The sequence below is a fragment of the Physcomitrium patens genome, chromosome 5, assembly GCF_059467195.1.
Source record: "Physcomitrium patens ecotype Gransden chromosome 5, ASM5946719v1, whole genome shotgun sequence".
Classification (NCBI taxonomy): domain Eukaryota; kingdom Viridiplantae; phylum Streptophyta; class Bryopsida; order Funariales; family Funariaceae; genus Physcomitrium; species Physcomitrium patens.
Window position 1 is genome coordinate 5,974,598 of NC_143414.1, and position 6,716 is coordinate 5,981,313.

A 6,716-nucleotide genomic window follows, 5' to 3' on the forward strand; every position below is an offset into this window, starting at 1 on the left:
TATATTTTTTTTTAAAAAAAAAAACGTCTTAAAATTCTTGATATTCGCTAGGAATACTACTTGATGTTTTTCTATCATTAGAAATGAGTGTAGCATATATAGCAAAAGATGATTTTTTTTTGCAGCATATTTAAAAGCTCTTGTACCTACCAATAAAAGTTTGGATATATTAGACTTATGTGCTTCTACTTCACTAATGCAATCTTGAATTATACTCCCAAAAAAGTTAAGGTTACAAAAAATTCAATCAATTCGAGGGTTATATTTTTTTAGCCACAATAATCTTAAAATAATTGGATTGAAAAGCGATCTTATTATATTAAATACTACTTAGCTATTATGATCTTTAATTCTTACATCTAAAGAAATAGTCTTACAAGTAACATTTCTACAAGATAATAAACAACCATCTATGACTTCTACAGGTACAAGTTTAGTTTTCTTGATTATAGTTATTTTTAGATTTTTGACAAAATCTTCATCTATAATACAAGTTGAGGCTCTTGAATCTAATAAGGCAAAGACTTTGTGATTTTTAGATCCTAAACACACTTCTATTGTAAAACAAGGTGAAGGGTCTGAGAAAAAAATAGAATCTTTATTAGGTGTTGTACATGATATTAACTATACAGTGTCATGTTGTAACATGACTATATGGTGAAAATATAAATAAAAAAGATATTATTAATATTTAGTCATCTTGGATGTTAGAAACAGTGGCCAATTCTAGTGCCAATATTCAGGGTCAGTTAATATCACTCTACCGGCGTCATCGAATCAAGTACCCTCCGTACCAACGGGACAACCAGGATCATTTCCAACCCTACATGGAACAAGCTTAGTAGGTATATACCGGTGGAGACACCCAATATACATGATGGGGGTGCAAGAAGACCACTTTGTCATTTTTGTTGTAGATAAGTTGGTCATTATGCTAGTGAATGTTCTAATCCCAAAGCCAGTGATGATTACGTGCTAGTGTAAAGGAATTGCAAGCAGTCAAGGCATACTCATCAATACTGTAATGCTCTGTCCAATTTTAATAAACGGGATCAAAAAATCCAAAGCCAAAGAAAAATTGAGGAGATAAATCAAGGTTCTCAAGATTCTTCGATAAATCGGATGGACTAAATCCGAGTCGTTCTTACCAAGAGTCGAAAAAAAGAGAAAGGACTAATTCAATATTCGGGTGAGTCTGATGTGAAGGGCCAATTTGACCCAATTATAGGGACATCCAATCCAGGTCCTAGTATGGGCCTCTTATCTAGTATAAGACTTGACTTGATTGGGCAATCTAATGAGGTCCTGAATATGGAGGCTTTGGTTCCATTTCAAGTTGTTCCGTTCTCTATGTCGTTTTGGAAGAAACGTCCTTTCTATGGAAAGATCCTCTAAGAGATAAGAATTCCGGGGAAGCGCCATTGGCTATTCTAATTCAGAGTCTAAGACAGGAAAAAAGGGGACCACACGGAGTTAAAAGAGAGGAGAGGATAAGGAAAGGAGCATTCGGGAGATTGAAATTTTGGAGTCAGAGAGCTAGCTTCAAGCTCCTTCGAAAGGTGTAGAATTAGATTTGATAGGATTTGGGAGGACTTTGCAATCGTTGCTGAAAGTCAGTGTTTGTATTGGTGAATTGGGTTCATAGGATTTGGAAGGAATTTGCAATCGTTGCTCAAAGTCAGTATTTGTATTGGTGAATTGGGATTGTTTTGCAATAAAGTAACAGTTGGTACTCTTGACTATTTTGTGAAATTTGAGAAACTTCTGCAGTTAAAATTTAGAGGTGTCTAGAAGGTTGAATATGCCGAGTGCATGCAAAAGTTTGTGTTAATCTAATGGAACAAATAGAGGATATTTGACCATTAGTGTAAAGAGGTATCGAAAGTTAGCAGATTGAGATTTTTTAGGATTTCTGTAGTATCTAGAGATCTATTAGATGGAATAAGGTGACTTTTAGCATCGTAAGTCGAGGACTTCTAAGCAATAGTTAAGATATATCAGTGTGGATTAACGGCATTTTCTTGCAACTTATAAGTTAGATTGGATTGAAACTTCTTGAGCATTTAGAAGACTTACAAAGATACTAGTGATAGAAGTTTATAACAATCGGACAATCAGATTGAGAATTACAACTTACTGAAGCTCATTGTCTAGAGTTAGGATTAAAAATTAAAAAAATTAAAAAATAAAAAATAAAAACTAACAAATAACAAAAGACTTTGTGCTTATAATATCTTGAAATTATTAGAAATAGTGTTTCTAAGCTTTTTGTATTGGGATTAAGCTTTTACATTGAAATCCAAAATAGTTTGTATTTAGATGGTTGAAATCCACTAGCCTACCTAGATACTTGCAAAATATTGTTTTATCTTCTACAGTCAAACGCCTGGTGCGTTCTTAAGTAAGATAGCACGTAATATGACAACGGTTCCTATTTTAGCTAGAAAAAATTAGTTTTTGAGATATTATCTTTGGTAATTGTGTTCTTCATTTTATAATTGCGTTGTTTTTTTTGACAATATTAAGTAGTGTGTTTAGCTTATCCACAATATAAACATAAATCTTCTTAGCAATGTCGAGTCTTTTCTTCCTTTGTAAGAGGTTTAAAATATATTGTATCCATTTGCATTGGTCCTAGTACCGTACAAAAATTGCTTATAAAATGTAAAAATTAGTTAGGACATATAATATGTTTATAAGTCTTGAAGTGTATGTGGTTATTATTTTACTTATTCTATAAATTTCTTTTAGAATAAACTTGTAGAGGGAGATTCAAACATAGGGAAAGACTAATCATATGAGCTTATATATTAGGATCACACAATTAACAGTATTTCAAACTACTAAAAACACCAAAGAATACTATAATGTTTTTTTCCACTAACAATACTTCTTCATCAATTGATAAAAATAAAGTCCAACCTTGCACTGTCAAAATATTGCTCAAAATATATAAATTTCATTCAATACTAAAAATAATAGACTTCTACTCCAACTAATTTGGCTTCATATAATTTTTGTAATCACAAACTTCCTCTGTTGAAACACACACAACTTTCAATAAATAACAATGATAATCTTCCATCTATAAACAATCACCCACAGAATTTGATAACAAACTTCCAATATCTTTTCATAATAATTCAATCACACAATACTTCAATTATATACTCAATATTTTATAAATCAATCTTTGATTTATTCCACAAATTTACTTCAAAGGGATCAAAACCTAAAACAAAAAAATAAACAAGAAAATAAGAGATAGCACCAAGCTTATTCCGGCTCATGACTATTATAATCTGGCCCCTCTAATAACTTCTTCAATTGCTATATACTTACCTCTGAAATTCCAAGTTCTAACTGTCATTCCCTACTTAGCTATTTTTCACAACTAATTCAATTATCCGACCTACTGAATTGACTACTCTATGAATGATTAATTTATTTTATCAATATCTTACAAAAAAAAAATTCTATCCATTTTATAGTATATTAGAATGGTTAATAGATTAATTTAAAGAGAGTGGATATAAGAAACTTTATTTTGAGTTATATCTATTTTGATTATAGTATTTAAAAAAATTATAGAACCTAAATATTTAGTATGAAGCCTTGAGAGGAGATTAGAACCTAAAGATGAAAATTTCAACTAGTAGGAGGCTTATTAGAAGGAATGAAAGCAAGGCATGGTTGGATGAAGGCAAGGAATAGGGATCTTCATTCCTATTAGTCGAAGGTCATGCCCAATATGCTTCAAGGAGGCCGCCTAAGGCCTTATTAGGGATTAGAGTTTTTTTTCGAGGTGATTCGAATTTTGGAGGCTAGGATCAGCAAGTTTAGGTTTTTGGATATGGATTGGATACAAAATTTATGTGATTTGGAGTTTTTATGAAGGAGTAATTGGTGCTCAAAGTTAAGATGTTAATTTCATACCTACTATCACTCTTTGGGGCATAACATATGTTACAAAGAACAACAAAGGATTGGCAATAAGGATTGGAGAGAAAATATTTTTGGCTATTCTTTTCATATACAATTTGATGAATTTAGAGTTTGGATGGAGAAGTTATAAAGGGTTGAAGTCATCACATTCAAATCAAAGGCAATAAGTAAGTGATTTTGTTCATAGTAATGGTTAGAGCCATATCTTGAGTTTTTAGACAAATTTTTGGCTCAAACCTTATAAAGAAGATAGATTATTGTGTTAAAAAACTATAAATATAAATTTTATGGCATTTAAATGCTTAATTTGTGAGATATGAAGAAAATTATACGTAGGTGTATAAAAACTAGGGTTTGAAGCTAATATTAGGATTTTGATGATATCTTAAGATATAATATGAATTTGGAGTTGAAATTTGTTGTGGTAGTTGTTAGAAGTACATCAATATTTTATGTAAAACTTGAGTGTCTTTAAATGGTTTAATTGGAAGATATGAGTTGTTGAAGTTCAAGAATAATATCCCATAAGGATATATAAGGATTTAGAGTTTTTTTAAATCATATTTTGGATATTTTTGGGAACTTAAGACTTATATATTTGATATAATTATTCCTAAAAGTATGATATATATATATATATATATATATATATATATACAAACTTGGTCTTTCTTATCTCAAGACTTGATTGAGCAATTAGTAGTAGCCTAGTACTTTCTTGAGGTAAACTCTCTCTATCCCAACACCAACCTTAATGAATATGTTTTAGAAAAATTGGAAGCTGCTGACATTACTTAACTTGTTCCTCTCAAAAAGTCTTTTTTTTTAATGCCTTTCAAATAATCAATTGTCACATGCAATGGCTTAAGCAATAATTTTTTCTAAAGATTTTGCTTTTGTATTATTAATAATAAATCTTTGACACTATCCTTCAACCCATATCAAAATTGATTGATAAGTGCTTTATCATTCCAGTCCATATCACAAGCAAGGTTTTGGAATTCAGCACCATATGTAATGGTTGATCATAATCTTTTTCATAAAGATAAGAGTTTGGTCTTTGCTACTTGTTCTCAATCACTTTCTTCAAATGTTATCATAAACACTTCTAAGAATGAATTTAAATCATAAAGAAGTTGTGAATCTTTTTTCACAAAAGGTGAAAATCAAAAAAGAGTACTTTCAGATAAAAGTGTGTCTATGAAGGTGACTTGAATAAATCCATCCACATATTAGAAAGGATGTAACCTTAAGTAGAGCTTAACTTGTTGTAAAAACCCTCAAAATTTTGATCTTGTTCCATCAAACTTCATGGGCATAATAATTCTTATATTTCTTGAGCTTATAGAAGCAAGATCCCTTGAATTTGGTTGTAAGGTTGATCGACTTATTTCCTTTAACTGCATATCTTCTTGATGTAGATACTCAACTTCTTTCATAGGTATAGAAGTAGTGCTCCTATAGTTGATGTTGAGGATGTATGAAATTTTTACCCTAAGAGTACTCACAAGTTCATGAAGATTTGCAATAGTTACAAATCTATTCTCATTCCTGCTTGGATTGACATCCATAATCTTTCTTTCCATAGACAACTCCAAAAAAACCAAAAAGTTAAATTACAGAAAGATAATCTGTAACCGCTAATAAAAAATTCCACAAAGAGAAGTAATCCGCTTTTTTTAAGGAAAAGATTAGTATTAAAAAATAAGATTTATTATTTAAAGGTGAGTAGTCTATAATCTTCAAATATAAAAATAGAAGTAAAATAATCCAATCACTTCTAAAATAAGATAAAAATAGTATATTAGTACTATTGTCAAATTGTCAAGGATATGAATCTTGAAGAAATAAAATTCTCAATACACTCTTCTATCATTGAAGAAAACTACAAAGTCACTCAAAAGATGATGTAATATTAAACTAGAATGGCTATTGCCAAAAACTAAAAGACTAGAAAGCCTTGAAACAAGACTAAGGACTAAAAAAGTATTGAAAAGAATGAAGAAGGTTTTGTTCTTACCTCCATATATATTCTTAACTAAATGCTATGTGGCAATGTCCTAAAGGACCTCCAAAATTTGTTAACTTTGCTAGCCATATGTTTTAATTTGTAAGAAAAGTTATCTATATATGTACCAAATAATTAGCTTGTTTCACAAGCTACTATAGGAGTTAACGTATTCTACTAGCTACCAAAATGTGGTTAACTTGTTGGCCAAGTTTCTATCCTACAAATACATCTAAAGTTAAAATCATATCTATAAAGCTTCTAGGAAGCTATTCTAGAAGACTTTATAAAATTAATCTATATTTACCTACTTCTATCTAATCATATAAGTAATTATTGGGATATATATAATTATTTGCAATAGTTCTTCAAGTACATCATGACTTTTCAATTGTAAGACATTTTGGATACAACAAGACTTTACAGCTTATATCTAAAGATTTTTGGTGGTCCCAAATGTAGAAGGTGGTAATAAACTTTGTTTAGTCATGTGACATTTGTTTAAGATAAAAAAAAAACTCATTGTCATTGATCTTATGGACTTTTCCAACCATTATCTATATCTGAACAAACATGGTCTTTTATTTCTATGGATTTTATAATAGATCTTCTAAGTTCAATTTCATATAATTCTATATTTATAATTATAGATTGATACACCAAAATGGTCGATTTTATACCATGTACAAAATCTATTTCAAGCGAAGAAATAACTAAACTTTTTATTGACAATATCTATCGCTATCATGGATTACTAAAGGAT